The following is an 18707-nucleotide window of genomic DNA, read 5'->3' as shown; positions in this document are numbered from 1 at the left end:
AATATTCTGTGTGAACATAAGTTTTAATTTTTGTAGGACAAATTTCCAGAAGTGCAATTGCTGGCTTATATGGTAAATTTGTTTGTTTGTTTATTTATTTATTTCAGACAGAGTCTTGCTCTGTCACCAGGCTGGAGTGCAGTGGTGCAATCTCAGCTCACTGCAACCCCCACCTCCCAGGTCCAAGCGATTCTCCTGCCTCAGCTTCCTGAGTAGCTGGGACTACAGGCACGCACCACCACACCCAGCTAATTTTTGTATTTTTAGTAGAGATGGGGTTTCACCATACTGGTCAGGATAGTCTCGATCTCTTGACCTCGCGATCCTCCCGCCTTGGCCTCCCAAAGTGCTGAGATTACAGGCATGAGCCACCACACCTGGCCTATTTTTTATATCTTTAAAGAATCAGCCAAACTATTTTCCAGAATAGCAGTATCATTTTACATTCCCAATACCAATGGATGAGCACTCCAATTTATCCACATCCTCACTAGCATTTGACATTATAATTTGAATTCTAGCTATTATCATAGAGATATATATATATATATATTTACCCACTGATATTTATTACATTTTTGTGTGCTTACTTGATATTTGTATATCCTCCTCAGTGAACAGTCTTTTAATATTTTTGCCCATTTCCTTATTGCTCTGGTTGTTTATTTTACTGTTGAGTGTTGAGAGTTATTTATACATTTTAGATATGAGTCCTTTGTCATAAATGTAGTTACAAAAGTGTTGCTTTTTTTACATAGTGAAGGTTACACCAATAGACTCACATACACTTATTAAAGCAATAAATCCAAGAGCTAATTACATACCAGATACAACTACAGACATATCTCATTTTATTTTGCTTTGCTTTATTGTGCTTTGTAGATCTTTTTCCTCTTACAAATTGATGTTTTGTGGCAACTCGGCTTTGAGCAAGTGTGTCAGTGTCATTTTTCCAGCAGCATGTGCTCACTTTATGTCTCTATCAAATTTTGGTAATTCTCGCAATAGTTCAATTTTTTTTCATTATTATTATATCTGTTAGGGTAATCTGTAATCAGTGATCTTTGACGTTACTAGTGTAATTGTTTTGGAGCACCATTAACCACACCCATATAAGATGGTGAACTTAATCTGTAAATGTTGTGTGTGGTGTTCCGACTTCACTGACCAGCAGTCAGTCTCTGACTCTCTGCCTCTCCTCAGGTCTCCCTATTCACAGAGACACAAGAATATTGAAATTAGGGCAATTAATAACCCTACAATGGCCTCTAAGTGTTCAAGTGAAAGAGAAAGAGTTGCACGTCTCTCTTTCAATCAAGAGCTAGAAATGATTAAGCTGAGTGAGGAAGGCATGTTGACAGCCAAGACAGGTGGAGAGCAAGGCCTCTTGAACCAAACCACAAAATTGTGAATGCAAATGGAGGGAGGGAGGGAGAAAGGGAGAGAGGGAGAGAGGGAGAGAGGGAGAGAGGGAGAGAGGGAGAGAGGGAGAGAGGGAGAGAGGGAGAGAGGGAGGGAGGGAAGGAAGGAAGGAAGGAAGGAAGGAAGGAAGGAAGGAAGGAAGGAAGGAAGGAAGGAAGGAAGGAAGGGGTTTCTTGAAATGGAATCTACTCCTGGTGAAGATGCTGTGAACACTGTGGAAATGATGACAAAGGATTCAGAATATTACATAAACTTAGCTGATAAAGCAGAAGCAGGGTTTGAGAAGCATTGACTTCAATTCTGAAAGAAGTTCTAGTGTAGGTCAAATGCTATCAAACCACATCAGCATCACTTGCTGTAGATAAATCTTTCATGAAAGGAAAAGTCAATCGATGCAGCCAACTTCATTGTTGTCTTATTTTAAGAAAGTGCCACAGTCGGCCGGGCATGGTGGCTCACGCCTGTAATCCCAGCACTTTGGGAGGCCGAGGAGGGCAGATCACGAGGTCAGGAGATCAAGACTGTCCTGGCTAACATGGTGAAACCCCGTCTCCACTAAAAATACAAAAGATTAGCCGGGCGGGGTTGCAGGTGCCTGTAGTCCCAGCTACTCGGGAGGCTGAGGCAGGAGAATGGCCTGAACCCAGGAGGCAGAGCTTGCAGTGAGCGGAGATCGTGCCACTGCACTCCAGCCGGGGCAACAGAGCGAGACTCCGTCTCAAAGAAAAAAAAAGAAAGTGTCAGAGTCACCCTATCCTTCAGCAACCACCACCCTGATTGGTCAGCAGCCATCGACATTGAGGCAAGACCCTCAGCCAGCAAAAAAGGTTATGACTCAGTGAAGATGATCATTAGCAATTTTAAGCAATAAAGTAATTTTTAATTAAAGTATGTATAGTTTTTAGGCTAATGCTGTTACATACTTAAATGACTACACTATAGACTAAACGTAACTTTTATAGGCTGAATAAGGTAAGTCAGCCAGATTTCACAGGCAGACTGCATTTTAGCTGCTCTAGCAAAAATATTTAGTAGAAGTTATAACTATTACAGAAATTTAGTTTTACTGGTTACCTTGGAATATGATTATCCATGGGGTCTCTAATCTCAAATTCTTCAGGACAAACCATTGCAAATAAGCAAGGCCACAAAACACACAATGGAGAGAAGTTTCACCGTGAACACTCTCAGGTGAGGGGAGACTGGTGACTCAGCGATTCTCCAACTCTGTCCCTGCTGGAGAACTTTCTATGGATATATTTACATTTGTTGATGCACTACATTATTAATAGGGAAAATACCACCCCATCACTATACAACACAAAATACCAACAAAGCAAACAACTTGCCTATTTTAAAATGGTAATAAGTTCTATAAGCTTCATCCTAGGTGTTAAAGTCAAACAAAAGACTAAGAGAACGAGAAGGAGAAAGAAGGTGTCAGGATAGGTCAGGTTGAAATATAAGGAGAAGCTATAATTTATTGAGTATCTCCTTGTGTCAAGCACTGTGATAGCTACTTGTCATCAGCTAACTAGTCTAATCCTCTTAAGAACTTTGAGAGTTCGTATTCCGAGTTTACAGGTGACAAATCTAAGAGTCAAAGAAACTTTATGCCTTGATCCAGATGTGACCCAGTGAGAGTGAGATGCATGGGACTATATATCCCATTCTAAAAGCTGACTTCTTGCCACTATACCAAGAATATTTCCACAAGTTTATATTCTGAAATCATATTCTTACACTGAAAAGATTTTTTTCAAAAACAAAATAGAATCACTAACTCTAAAAAGAACATCTCTTTCCAACATCTATGCAATCATTAGGCTAGGGCATGTAGTGCTTGGCAAAAGGGGCAGGAAGAAAAGCAGCCAAAAATTTAGGAGATATTCAAATTACTCCCGTTCACATATTCCTGCAGAATAAGATCACAGTTTTGTCAATATGCATAATATAAGTGAGAATAGAAATTTGTATTGGGAAAAAATAATGTAATCTGAGGAAGCAAACTTGCACTAAACTCAAGAAATTTTAGTCTAGAGATTCACAGGCCAAAGAATAAGAAAGTCAAGTTTTATTCTTTTCCCCTCTCTTATTTTATCCTATATAAGTAGGGAGGTATTTAGGGATGTTGTAGTGCATAGTGAACCAGTAGGTAGAATTTTGCCACTTAACATATAATTCTCTTGACACTACAGTGCACATGTGCCCTTTCATTCATTTCATACCTGCCATTTTATTTCTTAAATTTATTAAATTTCCCTCAATCTCCTTATGGATATCTGTTTGGCATTCTCGCACCTCACACTTGTAGCAGGCACTGTTCTGGGTGCTGCAGATACAAAGTACTAATACACAATGCCTATTCCCAAGGAACTTAAAGTCAAGCCCAGCAGTTTCAAGCCTTCTGCTTTATGGTGCCCGTGGCATATCCATAATTTTTTACTACACCCCCTAGGCTAAAAGATATACCTAATAATTGAGTTTCTTGAGTTGTCAAGTCCAAACAATTTAATAACTACTTACATCCTAAAAACTCAACAACTTCTGGTCACTACCCGACTTCACAAACCTTGAAGTCAGATTGGAAACTGCCATTCTCACTTCTTATTCCACAATGATATTCACCAAGTATTTGATTCTTATCACAGCAACTTCCAAAACCAAGTTTTACAAAGAGACATTATTTAAAAAAAAAAAAAAAGAAAGAAAGCTAATGTTGAAACTGTGAACTATCTTGAGTTAGTAGTTCATTTAGTGCTTGACAGATGCCATTGTGTTTCCATTCACACTTTAAAATGTCCTACAGCACTCCTATGTCCACCCTGGGGTGTCTAAGCATACACTTTGGGAACTATAAGTTTAGTGCAGGATTTCTCAACTTTGGAACCATTGACGTTTGGAGCCAGATCATTTTTTTGTTGTGGGGGAGCTGCTCTGTGCATTGCAGGATGCTCAGCAGCATCCTGTGCCTCCATCCATTAGATGCCAGTAGCATCACTCCACCACCGCTCAGTTTTGACAACCAAAAATGTCTCCAGATATTGCCAAAGGTTTCCTGGAGGGCAAAATCACTCCTATGTGAGGTTCACAGGTTTCCTGGAAGAAACAGATAAGTAAGTCAACATTTGCCAAGGAATAGCATCATGGCTCTGACAAAGGTAGCCATTTGGCAATGACCTCCACAATGCAAATCCAGTGGTAAATTCTTCATGTATCTGACCTAGATGATCAGCTCCCCCTTCCTGAAATACTGTCTTTCCTTAGTTTCTAATAGTCCCCATCCTCCTGTTCTCTTAATTCATTAACCACTCCTACTCATTTTTGTTGTTGTTGTTAGACTCTCTTTCTGCTCCCTAAATGGTGGAGTGGCCCAGAGTTCAGACCTCAGAACTTGTATCTTCACAGACTATGCTCACAGCCCTGGTAGGCATGTCAGCACCATAACTTTAAGTACTATCTATATGAGGATGATGCCCAAATACGTATCTCTGTTCTGACCCTTTTTCTAAACACTGTCCCTTCAACATCTCCACATTGATTGGCATCTCACACCTAATAATACAGCCAGAATCTATTAGCATGTTTTCATTCTTAAACATGTCCTTCACTCAGCATTCACCAAAGTGCCACCAAAATCCATCCAATTATTGAAGCCCAAAACTTAAAGAGTTGTCCTTGAGGCTTAGCTTTCTTTAAGCTATACCAAAGCTATGAGATCTTATCAACTCTACCTTCAAAATATCCTTCAAATCTGATAACTTCTCCCCACCTCCAGTGTTGTCACCTAGATCCAAGCCAGCAACATCAATTAGCTAAATCACCATGACAGCCTCTAGCTGACCATCCTGCTTTCACTTTGGGTCCTACAATCCCTTCTTACAGAGCAGCCAGAAGGTTGCCTCTTAGTATTTTACTACATAAATAAGATCATGTTATTCTACACACTTAGATTAAAATCCAAAGATCTTACAGTGGCCTCAGGACTTTATCATACAGCATCTTGGTGTCTTCCTGGTCGCATTTCTTGCTGCACTTCTGTTGGTCTCAACCTTGTAAGCCACTTTTCCTTTTTTTTTTTTTTTCCTAAAATACACTGAACGAGTCCAGGACTTTTAAATATGCTGTTCCCTATAATTAGAATGCTTGTCCCTCAGATATTACTGCTGTTCACCCTCTTGCTTCTTTGAGGTGCTGATCAAAATCACCTCAAAATAAATTTAAATTTTATGTTTTAAAAAATATATTCCATCTCCTCCATAAGAATGCAGACCCCAAGAGAGCAGGAAAATTTTACCTTTTTGTTCACCAAGACTGTAGTTAGCACTTAATATAGCATCTGGCATTTAGTGGTATCTCAATTCATATTTTTAAACAAATGAATACCAGAAAATATGATGAACAGATCTGCATGTGGTGTCACAAAAGTAGAGAAGAAAGGCATGTGCATCTGAACAGGGTGATAGGATAAGTTTCATAGAGCAGGCAATGTTTTAGCTTGGTTTTGAGAAGGGAAAAGCAGAAAGGGAAGGAAAGCACTCCAAGTAGAGGAAATGGCTTGGTGGGTCAGAGCTCAGAAGACAGAAGCAGCAGGGCTTGTTCAGGAAACTCTAGGCGAGTGAACAGAGCTGGGGCACTGAGCAGCAGTCCTCAGCCATTTTGGGTCTCCACATCATGCAAATTCACCATTCACATGTCCCTCAGAAAATCTTCCATGTCGTTTTCATGTAAAGATGTATGTCCCTCTATTTATGATGTATCAGAATCTCTTAAGGTGTGTGGGTAGAGAATTTGGAAGGAAACCTAGAGAGAAAAAATGACTCGATAAATACACAGGGTCTGTCAAAAAATAACTTTAAAAGGTGTATGTTTATGTGTGCATGATAATGCACACTTAAATATTTCTATTATTATCTTGAAAGTGATGGAGGCATTTTGAACTAAGAATTACCATAGTCAGAGCATTCTCCTAATTTATTATTTGTAAAATGTGATATCTACATATTGCATGACATAAATATACCATGAGCTATTTCTTCATTCCTGTTATTGAGATTTTAGGTAGCTTCTAATTTTGCCATTATAAATAACAGTAATTAATATACTTCATTAATTTTTAACATATTACACACTTAGGATAAATTTCTAGAGCTAGATTAACTCTGTGAAAGACTATACATATTTTAATGCTCTGATACATAGTGGTAACTGATCCTCCAGAAAGAAAACAGACACATATTCTCCCATCAGTAGAGTACAGGGCCTTTTGCCACAATCTTATTAATATGAAGTATTTTTAAAAATATTTCCAAATTTAATAGATTTACATACTATGATGTTATTTTGTGTTTTCTTGATTACTAATGATGTTGAGCTTTGTTTCATGTATTTACTGTCACTTATTAATCTTTTTAAAAAAGTATCTGCACATATTCTATACAAAGAAAAATCTTAGAATTTTCCTGTACTGTAGGACTATTGCTAACATCCAATAGTATTAATTGATTATGCAAATATTAACTCAGGCATCCTATGTGCCAGGAACTGCTTTAAATGTTTTATATATATTAGTTCATTCAATCCTCCTAACAGTCATATGAAGGAGGTTTTATTAAGGTATTTATATTAGAGATGAGGAAATTGAGGTATAGAGAGGCTGGTAATTTGATCAAGTTCCACAGCTATCAAAGCAGGGAGGCAGAGTTTGCTTCAGATATGCTCCTCACCCCTCTGTAGGAGAAGCTCTAAGGGGAAAATGAGTTTAATTTTGTATATGTCATTTTTCATAAGCCTATAGAACATCGAAATCAGTGGTTCTTGAATAGAGATGATTTTATTGCCCAGGGGTCTTATGGCAACTTCTGAAGACATTTTTGATTGTCACCACAGAGTGGAGTGTTGTGCTACTGGCATCTAGGGCGTAGAGGCCAGGGATGCTGCTAAACATCCTACAGTGGGAAGGATAGCACCCCACAACAAAGAACTGGCCAGTCCAAAATGTTAACAGCATCAAAGCTCAAAAACCCTGATCTAAATGGATATATCTGTAGGAAGTCTGGAATTTAAAAAAGCGGTCTAGGCCAGAGAGAAAGATTTGGTATAAATAATACAGATTTACCATAAAGGATTACATTTTCATGAATCACTATGAACATATGTTGTTATCTAAAATTCCACTCACAGTCTGCTTGCCATCAAATTTATTATTAAGATTTACAGAATTAAATAGACTATAAAATCTGAACATTTAAACACATAATTCATTTAGAGAGGGCCCTTGTATTTCAGTCACTGTACAGATATAGAATTCCTGTTTCTGTTCCAACAAAAATATTTCTAAACAAAATTCCACATAATTAATTATTATGTTTGTCACCACAATGCTTGCAAGCAAATAAGGTCATTGCTGAGTAACACAGAATGGAATATTTTAGACATTAGGAAATTCCAACCAGAGAAAAACATAAAATTAAGGAAAGAATGTATTAGAGAGACAGTTGAGCCCCAATTAGAGTCATTAGCTTGGGAGCCCCTTGTGAAAGGACTAGTGCCATGTGGATAGATATGGCAAGGCATAGTTGGTGATTCAAAGAGTTTCTTCAAGAAGTTAAGAGCTACTTTCGCTCTTCTGGAATCTTGGCTGGCACACCGGGCTGCCAAGGTCACGTTCTACTGGCAGGCTGCAAAGCAAAAGGCACCCATCCATGCACATTAGCAAGGGGCAAGGTGCCAACTGGAAGGCATGGCAAAGGCTATCTGCTTCCAGAAAAAAACAAATGTTATAACCAGTTGTATTTTCAATCAGAAAAAAAAAAAAAAACAAAAAAAAAACATGGTTCCTTGGATATTTGAAACACTTAATGCTATTTCCAGCTGGGAAAGTTAAATAACCATCACTATAGATGCCATGTATTTAGTATGGTGGAGTGTGTGCTTTGGAGTCAAATACCTGGACTCAAATTCTGGCTTTCTTACTTACTGGCTGTATGATCTTAGGCACATTACATGCTTGGTGTCAGTTTCTTTATCTATAAAATAGGGGAAATAATAGTATCTATCTTCTAAAATTCTTACGAGAATCATGTAGGTTAACATATGTAAAGTCCTTACAATAGTGTTTTACTTATGCTAAATGCTCATTAGTGTTGGGTATTTTAATATACTTTTGAACTAAAAACATTACATTGTTTAAATTTCAATGTTCCTTTTCTAAATATAATAGTCTTACATTACAGACAAGAAAACTCTGCAAGTTCTCTGTACCTCCTTCACAAAAATTCTTTATACATCCAAGGCTGTCTTAAGTCTCCTCTTAACTTATGTCATCATAATTCACTTTGTTTAATAGAGTACCAACATTATCTTGAAATATCATGTAAATATTTCATGTCTGTTTAACCCCCGATATGTCTACGCCCTGACTTCATGCAATAACTTTTTAACAGTATATGCTGGCCTATCTTGGAATAAGGGCTTCTTTTAACATCTAGAACACATCAAGTTCTTGTCTACTGGCAAGGCTTAGCACAGTACTTGACACACCATTAGGATTCAATGAATATTTGTTAAAGGAAAGAATAAATATATTTAATAAGGTTTCTTCAATTTGATGATGACAGTGTTATATGTAAGAAAGAAGGCAGCAATTTTACACTGTCTATAAACTTTCCCACCCAACCTTTTTTTTTTTTTTTTTTTTGAGATGGAGTTTCACTATTGTTGCCCAGGCTGGAGTGCAGTGGTGAGATCTCGGCTCACTGCAACCTCCGCTTCCCGGGTTCAAGTGATTCTCCTGCCTCAGCCTTCTGAGTAGCTGGAATTACAGGTACCCACCACAATTCCTGGCTATTTTTTTTTTTTTTTTTGTATTTTTAGTAGAGATGGGGTTTCAACATGTTGGCCAGGCTGGTCTCGAACTCCTGACCTCAGGTGATCCACCCGCCTCAGTCTCCCAAGGTGCTGGGATTACAGGCATGAGCCACCGTGCCTGGCCAACATTTTCCCCTTTTGCCTTATTTACTATAAAAGGTACTTATGCTTCCCATTGACACTTGTTTCTTTTATTTTGTTTTATTTTAAGCAAATTAGCATATGGTAAAATTGACATTTTTGGTGTACTCATTTTAACACATTTATAGATTCAAATAACTATAATCACAAGCAAGATGTAGAAGAGCCTCATCACCCCTAAAATCTCCCTTATGCTCCCCATACCCTAACCCCTGGCAACCACTGATCTGTTACCTACCAAATGTTTTTCCTTTTCAGTTTAAACAACAACAACAACAACAACAAACTTTTTGTTTGGAATAATTTCAGATTTTCAGAAAAGTTTTCAAGATAGTATAAGTTCCCATATACCTTTCACCCTGTTTTCCATAATGTTACCATCTTAGATAACCATAAGACATTTGTTAAAACAAAGAAATTAATGTGAGTACAATACCGTTTACTAAACTACAGATTTTATTTGAATTTCATCAGTTTTTACTAGTATCCTTTTTGCTGTTCTAAGATCTAATCCAGGGTCCCAGGTTGCATTTACTTGCTGTCTCCTCTGATCTGTGACAGTTTCCCATCTTTCCTTGTTTTTCATGACCTACATGCTTTTTGAAGATTCCTGATCAAGTATTTTATAGAATATTCCTGAATTTGAATTTGTCTGGTGTTTTTTTGTGATTGGACTGAGGATATAAATTTGGGGGAAAAAGAACGAGGTGAAGTGCCCTTCCTATCACACCCACATAAGTAGAGTAGAGCCACATGACTTATCACTGGTGATGTTCACCTTGATAACTTGGTGCCATTGTTTGAATGTGTTTCTGTGTTCCCTAAATTTCATTTGTTTGAAATTTAATCTCCAAATTCATATGTTGATAGCATTTGGAGGTGGGGCTTTTGGGAGGTAATTAAGATTAGATAAGGTCATCAGGGTAGAGGCCCCACGGTGGAACTTGTGGCTTTACAAGAAGATAAAGAGAGACCTGAGCTGGCATGCTCTTGCCCTCTCATCATGTGATAGCCTCTGCATCACACAGTAAAAAGCCCTCCCTAGAGGCAGCGCCTCCACCTTGAACTCCCTATCCTCCTGAACTGTAAGAAATATATTTCTTTTTTTCTATAAATGACACAGTCTCCAGCATTCTAACACAGAAGTAGAAAACAGAATGAAACTTGGTTAAAGAGGTTTCTGCCAGGTTTCTTCATTATAATTTTACAATTTTCTCTTTCCTATACTCCATTCTTGGAAGTGAGTCACTAATTTAAAAGTATTATTATGACTATGCTATTGCAAGCATAATTTATCCATACCCCTATCATGTGAAAGTCATGTAGAGGGTGCTTTCCTTTTACTTATAACTGCACACACGAGTCAAGTATTACCATCCTGACTTCACAAGGGAATTAAGGCTCATGGCCGTTAAATAGCTATTAGTTAGTAAGGGGTAAAAATAAAATTCAAGTGTATGAATATCTGATTCCCAAACACATGCTCTCTTCTTGTCAGACTGTCCTTTCATCTACCACAACATAAATGTCAATGAGAATGAAGCGATAAATTCCTGTCACTGTTTCTAAGTATGCAACTCACAGACTTTACTTTTACTCCTTAACATACCACCATACTTAACTAGTATGTTTATTTCACAAGGCTGTGGCTGAGCTGTGTGATAATTAGCAAACTGATAAACAGGACCTGTCACTAGTAGGATACCAGACAACACAGATAAACATCATCAAGTCTAGGAACAGGAGGACTAAATGGAAAGTGAGACCCCACGGGAGAATGTAAGTTAATGCATGACCAGAAAATAAATTCAGGGTGAATGCCAGAGAAATGTACAGAAAATAATAGCAGACAATTGTTACAGAAAAAAACTACTGTAGTTTCCCTCTTTCCATACAATCAAGACTGTGGAAGAATGAGTGGTCTACTACAAAGTAAGTCCATTAAGCTTGTGAAGCACAGAATAGAGCAGAGGTCATGTTGGGCACAGAGGATGATGCTGCCTGAGGTTATGAAGGACTGAAGGCAAGGCCCATTGACTGAGGCCTTAGGAAAGCTGCTGGTCTACCTCTTCACTCTTGTGGCTAAAACTGAAGTGCTCAAGTTCAAGATTTGGGCATTTTCAAGAGTTGCAATGTCTGTGGCCACGAAGTAGATACTCAGACATTAGCTACATCTCTCTGGAACTTAACTATTCTCCTGCATAACTTTTGGGTCAGACTGGGATGAACCAGTATTCCCTCCACATACAAAAATCCAATGGCTTTCTCTGTATGTAAGGGAATTTCCAAGGACTTAGAACCTTAATGTTACTTCTGGCTTTAACTTCCTGTTTCCACTAAATTATTGTTTTTGGCTTTGCATTTTCCACCTTTATCCCTGTCCTGGCATTGATTCTGTTGTTGACAGAAATTAGAAAAAAAAAAAAGTTTCTGCTTTTGATCCCTATTTATTTTATTTATTTAAAAATAAATCACTCATTAATTTGTGGCCTTTTTGTGGGCATTTGATTTTATTGTAGCATTGGAGATGAGTGCAGCACAATCACTGTAAAATGCAATTCGATACAAGCTATTTTTCAAGTCTATTGGCTCCTCTCTCTTATTCCTTTTCCAAACCTTTTCTCCTCTATCCCAAACCCCTTAGTTTGGTTCCATTCCTCTAGAAACAACAACGATAACAGATATGTTTCTTCCATTCTCCTGGCAGAGAGATTCAACTCTCTCCTTCACCTGTCCCAAAATTTAGTCCTTAGTCTCTTCTGGTAGTTTTTGTTAGAAGATGAGAAAGCAGAATGGAGAAGCATGGAGACAATTTTTTATTCAGGATACACTTAAAATGTTTGCTTTACGATTATTCCTGTTAGTTAAATTTTTGTAGTAGAGTGAGAGTAAGTTAGCCCCATAGTTCAGATGATCCCAAGAGAGTCAGGAGAATGTGGAAATGTGTTAGCATTAAGGATATTCTAGTAAACTAATTTCCAGGGGAAGCTGGGAGAAAGCACACACAGATATACACATAGTATTTTATGCAAGCATTTATTTCATAAATGTGTTAACTTTTTAAATATTTTAGAATATTCTATCTTCCATAAGAGTAGTAACTATAACTAACTTATTTAATACCCTCCCTAGTATATTCTCTTGAATTTATAGAGGCTTATGGAGGATTTTTGATGTATACTATTTAGTTAATAATCTCCTATTTCCTTAAAGTACCTTAACATTCACACGTGTTTTCCTTAACCCAAGAGCTCTTATATATGCAGAATTTTAATCAGATGAATCATTCAGGGTGGTTTAAATTTCCATATAAGTAAAGGTCAAACACTGGAACCATAATGTATTAGCTAGATTAAGTAGAAGTCTTCTTAAATATATACATGATCCTTATGTTCTTAAATAGAATATATTGAATGTAACTGAATGTTTCCTCACTGAATGTGGGTCATCCTGAAAATTAAATATTTCACTTTTTGTACATATAATAATGTCCTGTTGAGGAATACGTAATTGTTCTCCAAATCTAAATAGTTCTTTCTTATTTTGGGTTCTTCCAAATTAAGTTACAAATTTTAGTTCAAATTTGTGGTTTAGGTGGGAGCTGATTCGGGAAAACATCATGCTTATAGTAGAGTAGAGAAATGAGACAGTAAAGGAAGGCAGCCAAGAAAGCAGGCAGATTACCACAGTGACAACTGGAGCTTCATCCTTCCAGGGACCTCTGGTCACCAGTGCACAACACATACTTTAGACTTAACCAAGGGGCAAGGAAGCTGGGATATTTACACATCAATTCTGTCAGTCATTCATTGCAGGCTGCTTCCTGGTGGCATTAATTCTCTGGCACTCTTAACCTGTCATGCACCTGGGTTGCAGTGTAGGCTTGAACTACAAAAGAAAGCTCTGAGGCAAAGAGAGGTTTATGCAGACAAGAGCCAGGCCGGGGAACATAAAAATGACAGAGCCCTGGGAGGTTTGAGTGGGGCATCTACAGCTTCTCCTACAAGCTCCTAATAGGAATGTGAGTTGCTTTGGCTACCATCTGGTTCCCCTCTCTTCCTCTTTATTGTAGAGTTTCATTGATCATTCCTTGTCTGTTCACAGGCTCCCTCTTATTTTCTTCTGTTTTGTTTGCTAAGTTCTGTGTATTTGAAATGTAAATTTCAAAAGCTGTTGTACTTGGTTATGAAATAGAAGTAAATTTTTTTTTTTTTTTTTTTTTTTTTTTGCTTAATGCCTTTATGGGCTATCCCCAGAAAAATGTTTGTAGATTCAATGCAAACGTTGTTTCAAAGCCATTTCTGATACTTTCTTTTTCTAGCATTTGTTATCAATAAAATGAGATTGTTGGATAATTGAGTTCTGGATGGATGAGCTATTAATAAAGAAATGAATGTATGTAGATATAATAGAGATCATCATTGAGAGAGATCACAAATGTCCATCACAAATTTTAATCTTATGACATCCTCATTAAAATTATAGATGTAAATATATCAGGTCCATGGCAATAATGGGCTTCCTCAGTAGTCTATTTTAGGAACTTTCTCAGAATGGCTCCAGTATTATTAACTTAAAATATTTCATATTATAAATAATAATAAGAACATCAACAATAATATTTATTATATCAATTTGGGGGTGATTTAAAAATTGTATGACTTCTGAATAAAAATGATGGATTGACCAAATGCATTTATTTCTACTCCCTTCAGAAATGCCATAAAATGACAGTAAAAGAATTAAAATGCTATAAACCTACAGCAAAAAAAAAAGAGGGAAGAGATGACAAGAATGAGCAGGAGAGTTCAGTGAATTGCTGAAGATGGAAAGTGAGCTGGATAGTGATTAACAGCCCCACTGAAAGGAGAAAGCACAACCCGAAGTAACTGCAGTGAGTGAGCAACAAGCAGCCTCATGCCAGAGAATCCCTAAGAGGTTCAGAACTTGCAGAAAGGCACAGAGGAAGACGAGTGGTCAAGCGCAAGGTCAAAAGCGCAGGGACTGGTTTAAGGTCTGATTGTAGCATCCTTAAATCACCATGTCCATACCCTCACAGCCAAGACATTTCTCCTCCTCTCTAAGTCCCTGCCACTCTCTGTATTTACTACCCTTCTTTTCACTAGAAGAATAAAGAGTTATTCCCTGGACAAACAAAACTGAGGTGAGGCCACAGCTCTAGCAGAAACATGGGACACAAGAGCTGCACAGTGGTGGATTGAGTGCAATTCCACAAAGCACACTCACCCATCTACTTCCCCAGCTCTGGCAAACAAGCACGTTGCCTTCAAGTAGAAGCTGGGAAAATTCTTTCCTTGAGACATCTAATGACTCATGAGGTGGGAAATGCAGACACTAGTATGCAAGGATTCTCTCTTTTTCTCTCTCTCTCTAAATTTTTTTTTTAGACAAGGTCTTATTCTGTTACCCAAGCTGAAGTGCAGTGGCACAATCATAGCTCACTTCAGCCTTGACCTCTAAGGCTCAAGTAATCCTCCTGCCTCAGCCTCCAAAGTAGCAGGAACTACAGGCATGCACTGCCATGCCTGGCTAATTTGTTGTTGTTGTTGTTGTTGTTTTGTAGAAACAGGGTCACACCGTGTTGTCCAGGCTGGTCTCAAACAGCCCTCCTGCCTCAGCCTCCCAAAGTGCTAGCATTACAGCTGTGAGCCATCACGCCAGCACATGCAAGGATTCTTTCTAACCACATACACACAAACACACATGTACCCACTGAAAGGGCTGCTAAATGTCCATGCCATCTATACCAGAACCCCTCTATGCTACAATTGCCACACAAATGATGAGCTTCCAAAGATCAAATGCTCATTTTAAATATGAAAGCTCCCAACACGCAGGAGAGATCAAAACAAACATGAAAGGAGGAGAGCAGAGAAAAAGTATAAAGTGCACGCAGAAAAATTAAAATGTGGTTAACTATAATTAATAGCCTCTATCGAACAGAGGAAGTTACCTACTACATTAAAATAAAGAACCGTGCACTTTGATGAAAAACTTAAAAAAAATTTAAAACTCTTTGAAATTAAAAACTCAGTAACTTAAATTAAAATGTCACTAAATGTTCTTGAAGACAAAGTGAACTAAATCTACCTGAAAGAAAATACAATTAGACTCTAATCAGAAGGTCTAACACTGAACTAGTAAGAACTGCAGAAAAATGAGAGTAGAGAACACAAAGGAGAAGAAGTTATATTAAAGAAAGGAAAATAATTCGAGTAAGTATCTAAATACTGAAAACATAAGCCTCCAAGGTGAAAGAGGCCATAGAATAACCGAGAAAATGAATAAGGTAAGATACACTGTTATACAATTTTAGAACCACAGAGATAAAGAGAAGATTCTAAAAAGCTTCCAAATGTGTTGGGGAAGCCAAATGCAAAGGAAAGAGAATCAAATTGGGACTAGAACTCACAATAATTTTCCACAAGGGTTCTATGCCCAGTCATACAAATCTATCATTGAAAAAGATAGAAAAATGACATTTTCAGGTATGTAAAAATTCAACAAATATAAGCTATTGTAAAATATTCTTCTGAAAATTAAAACAAAAATAAAACCTACAAAGAAGCTACAAGAATCCAAGAAAGAGAGGATTACGCAAAAGAACAGCAAAGGAACAGACCAAGGATGAGTGGGGAGCCTAAAGCAATTAGTTCCCAATAGAGAAAGAAGGCTGGAAACTCCTGGAGAAAATAGAGTTGAAGTGCTGCAGGTGTGGAAAATATTTATTTTTAAGCACATGGTAGAAACATCCAAGTATACAAAACCAGATAAATAGAGGGTACGATTTTGCAATGAACTTCAGAAAAAAGCCTAAGTTGAACTTGAAAAGTGACATGGTTATAATACATGACTTGGTTCAGCAGTAAACATTTGACTAGTCATATAAATACTATTGATTTGATTCAACTACTGGGAAGAGTAGAGAAGAAAAGTGTACATATTTGTGTGTGTGTGCACACACACAAGCACACTCCTGTGGGTGAACACATATGGGTACAGGGGAACCTCCTCATCTCGCAGGCTGAGAAAACAATGCATAGTGCTTAAAATGCATAAACAAATAATTTTCTATATGGATACGTTATTTAGAAATATTAAAGTTAAAAAAAAAACAGAAGAAAGCAAGAACTGTTGAAGGTAGTTGCTGCTGTGGAGTGAAAAGGAGGATTGGGGAGAGGCAGGGCAGAGAACTGCTATTTTCATTAAAAGACCTTTTCCTTTTTAAACTAAATGCATGACTTACTTTGATTTAAAACAAAAACGGTATAGGATCAATATATAACGTTTTGATAATTTTACTTGTTCACTCATAGAGAACCCAAAATTCAAATCGGTGTTTAATGCCTGAACAGCTCTCACGATAGTCAATATTCAGAGTAGAGAGAAGAGGCATAAACAAGATGTTTATGATGTTCTAAGAAAATCATATAATTAAACAAGAAAGAACAAATTAATTTTTGGAATTGGTATATTTTAAATGAATAATTAGACCACTTCTCTTCCCATCCCTGTATCCAGAAATAATCAAATGCATTAATCTTGCTTTAGAATCATACCTCTAGAAGAGCTCATAATCTTACTGTAGGCAACAGTGTTCCTGGATGGCCAAAATGTGATGCCTTAGTATGGAAGTATTTTAATTCTTTGTGCTTTTTGTTTGTTTGTTTTGGTTTTTTGTTGTTGTTGTTGTTTTGAGATGGCGTCTCACAGGCTGGACTGCAGTGGTGTGATCTGGGCTCACTGCAACCTCCACCTCCCAGGTTCAAACAATTCTCCTGCCTCAGCCTCCCAAGTAGCTGGGACTACAGGTGTGCACCACCATGCCCAGCTAATATTTTGTGTTTTTAGTAGAGACAGGGTTTCACCATGTTGGCCAGTCTGGTCTCAAACTCCTGACCTCAGGTAATCCACCTGCCTCGGCCTCCCAAAGTGCTGGGATTACAGGCTTGAGCCACTGTGCCCAGCCTTTTAATTCTTTAAATATAAAATGAAAGCTTTGGACCAAAAAATGTATTTGACAATTTTTTTCCAGAAGCACCAAATTTTGACAAAACATAAAAGAGTTAATTTCTCATCACACGTCAACTTTTTAAACATTTCCTTTACTTGTTTGCATTGAAATGGAGTTCAATAGAACTCCAACAGTAGAAGTGTGGTTCTGGGAGGTTAAGGGTATTGAGTTTTGCTTACACAAGCACATTAGAGGCCGAACTACATTGTATAGTTAAGGAGTTAGGGGTTGTAAAAGTATGAAAGGAACAGAGGATTTTTTCCTTTCCATTTTCTTATTTATAGGAAATCCAGTATTTTGTCTATTAAAGACTGTCAAGGAGCAACATATAGGTCATGCATTAACTTGATTTTCTTTAATCATAGGGGAAAAATGACTTTTTATGTTTTTATAAGGTTTTCAAAACTTAAAGTTTTTTTCAAGAGTACATTTCTCATTTGGTTCTTAATTACATACATATTATCACATCACAGGAAAGAATTTAAAGAAATTAAATTAAGATAAATCATTCAACAATTTCCTGCAGTTTATGTCAAGTGGTTTAAATTCTTATTTTCTTAAGTAAAAGAGTAATTTGAGTGTAACCACATTCCTTAATAAAGCATATTTATATGATGCTTACAGTTTGCTAGTCCACTTACTTACTTTCCAAATCATTCAGATCCACACATATCTCAACAACTTAGAAACCAGTTAAGACAATTATTCTTCCTGAGGTTTCTGAACACTAATTAATAATAATTATTGTAATAAATGAATGAACTAAGAATAAAGTAAGTATAGTTTGAAGCAGGAGAGAAAAGAGAAAAATTGGTGAGTTATTCTTATTACCATGCATTAAGTCAATAGACAATGCTGAAAGTGAATAAAGGAAGAATATTATTTAAAGACAGAGGTTGCACTAGAAGCATACGAGTAAAAAATTGTTAAAATGGCTAATATGGGAGGCAGGGCTGGAGTACTGAAACGAGTCGGGCTGAAGCTGAAGTGAAATAGAGGATAATTTCTTTTCACTGTAAGCCTTTATATACCGATTGATTTTTTTAACTATGTATCTATATTTAAATTCTCACACTTTTATAAGTGTTACATATATGTATTTATATATACATATACACATACATATATAAATATATATTTTATATATATAATTAAGCATTCAAAACTTTTACAAACATGAAGTACATCAGAAGATTGTGACACTGGGGGAAATCCCTCAGGAAGCTGGATGGAGCCAGAT

At 37.1% G+C, this 18707-nt stretch overlaps 1 protein-coding gene across 50 annotated transcripts in view; it reads right to left on the bottom strand.

Moving 5' to 3' along the window:
* Nucleotides 1–18707, bottom strand: part of HDAC9 (histone deacetylase 9) — a 911712-nt gene that overhangs the window by 453421 nt on the left and 439584 nt on the right. The window contains exon 1 of one of the 50 annotated variants that reach the window (XM_063814085.1): nucleotides 6109–6197. The exons of 48 other annotated variants lie outside the window; for them this stretch is intronic. The gene's annotated coding sequence lies outside the window, so the exon portion shown is untranslated. Of the gene's footprint in view, nucleotides 1–5395; nucleotides 5420–6108; nucleotides 6198–18707 lie in introns of those variants that run through there. One more of the 50 variants, XM_063814086.1, reaches the window with a different exon arrangement.

This window comes from Pan troglodytes, chromosome 6, assembly GCF_028858775.2.
Source record: "Pan troglodytes isolate AG18354 chromosome 6, NHGRI_mPanTro3-v2.0_pri, whole genome shotgun sequence".
NCBI classification, from domain to species: Eukaryota; Metazoa; Chordata; class Mammalia; order Primates; family Hominidae; genus Pan; species Pan troglodytes.
This window is presented reverse-complemented; position numbering and strand designations above follow the sequence as displayed.